Here is a 2250-nt window from a genome sequence, read left to right on the forward strand (position 1 = left end):
AGAGGCGAGTAGATGGTAAGGACACAGAGGCAGCAATTGGAGACAGTCATTCTGAAAGTTTTGGCTCTGAAGGGAGAAATGGGAGGGCAATGGCCACCTGGGCCTAGAACTATTCTGGGGGAGGAACAGTAGGGAGATGTTGATAGGTGAAGGGGACCAGAACCAGTGGAGAGTGATTTGTGGTCACTGATGGACTGACAGCCCTGGGATCTTGTGGAGGCAGGTGCATAGCAGATATAGAATTAGCTCTGAATGGGAGCTGAGAGAGAGAGAGGCCTGAATGCCCTGCAGTGAGGATGGAGCAGGTGCAGAGAGCTTGCACAGAGGGCTAGGGTAGGGGAGTACTGCCTTTCTGTGAAGCATCACCTCACCCAGAGATCGTTGAAGCCTCCTTGGGACTAGGACCACTATATCCTTGATGCCTAATGCGTTTCCCTCAAATTCACATATTAAAGTAATCCCCATGGCCACATGCAGTGGCTCATGCCTGTAATCCTAGCATTCTGAGAAGCCAAGGCATGTGAATTGTTTGAGCTCAGGAGTTTGAGACCAGCTTGAGCAAGAGGGAGACCCCATCTCTACTAAAAAATAGGAAAATCAGTCAGGTGTTGTGGCGTGTGCCTGTAGTCCCAGATACTTAAGAGGCTGAGGCAAAAGGATCGCTTGAGTCCATGAATTTGAGGTTGCTGTGAGCTGTGATGCCATGGCATGCTACTCAGGGCAACAGAGTGAGATGTTATCTCAAAAAAACAAAATCAAAGGTAACCCCCAGTCTCAATGTGACTGACTGCATTCGGAGATAGGGTTTTTGAAGAAGTGATTTAAGGTCAAACAAGGTCCTATGGGTGCATCCTAAACCAACAGGGTCAGTGTTCCTATAAGAAAAGGGACACCAGAGATCCACATGCACCAAGAAAAGACCAAATAAGGACAGTGAGGAAGCAGCATCTGCAAGACAAGAACAGCCTCGGGAGAAACTAAGCTGGGTATGCTTTGATCTTAGACTTCAGCCTCCAAAGTTGTGGGAAAATAAATTGCTACTGTTTAAGTCCCCTAGTCTGTGGCATTTTGTTATGGCAGTTCATGCAGACTAATATAGGAACAGGAGGAGATGAGACAGAGGCAGGGGCTTTATGACAAAGTCAGCAGCATTTATGGCTCTGACATACAGAAAAGAAGTTGTAGGCCAAGTGTGGTGGCTCACACCTGTAATCCCAGCACTTGGGGAGGTCAAGGCAGGAGGACTGCCTGAGCTCAGGAGTCCAAGACCAGGCTAAGCCAGAGTGAGACACCTATCTCTACTAGAAATGGAAAAAGTAAGTGGGGCATTGTGGTGTGCACCTGTAGTCCCAGCTACTCAAGAGGTTGAGGCAAGAGGATCACTTAAGCCCAGGAATTTGAGGTTGCTGTGAGCTGTGATGATGCACTGCAGTCTAGCCAGGGCAACAGAGTGAAATTCTGTCTCAACAACAAAAACATTGTATTAAGTAAAACAAAAAAGATACCTCCACCTGGATTTAGACAGATTGGTTGTAGATTCAGCGAGTCACATAAACTTCCTGAGCTTCAGACTTTTATTTGTAAAAAGGAGATAACAAAATGCACCTCAGAGGGTTGTTGTGAAAGCAAAATGAAACAAGATGTTTAAAAAAATTGAGCCCACTATCTAATAACATGAACTGATATCATCTGGAAGGGCAGTGTATAAGTAGACTATGTTATTTTGTTAGTATCATTGAGAGATAAATTCCTAGGCATAAGTTCCTGTATTCACACCCTGTCGTTTGATGAGGAACTGGAGAGGATGGGGCTGGAAATGATGCACACGTTGGTTCACATATAGGGCTTTGCACTGTATGGAACCACCATAAAATATAACCCCAGGAAACCAAACCCAGGCTGACACATCTGTTTGTACACAGAATTTTGCCTGGCACATGGTAAATGGATGTGTGAAGGAGAATTCACTAAGCATGTTAAAAAGAAAACACCTATACGCATCTGTTGATAGGTATATCAGCCAACCATCTTAGGGTTGCAAGTGCCAGAAACCCAATCAAACCAGCTTAAGCCAAGAATCTAAAATAAATTTTGAAAAATTTAAAAATGGAAACGAAGGAGACCAAGTATGGTGGGTGGGTCATATCTGGAATCTTGGGATTCTGGGAGGCTGAGGCGGAAGGATCACTTGAGGTCAGAAGTTTGAGACTAGCCTAAAGATCCCATCTCTATTAAAAATAGAAAAATTAG

The sequence above is a fragment of the Otolemur garnettii genome, unplaced genomic scaffold (assembly GCF_000181295.1).
Source record: "Otolemur garnettii isolate 467f Iridium unplaced genomic scaffold, OtoGar3 scaffold00092, whole genome shotgun sequence".
Taxonomy (NCBI): Eukaryota; Metazoa; Chordata; class Mammalia; order Primates; family Galagidae; genus Otolemur; species Otolemur garnettii.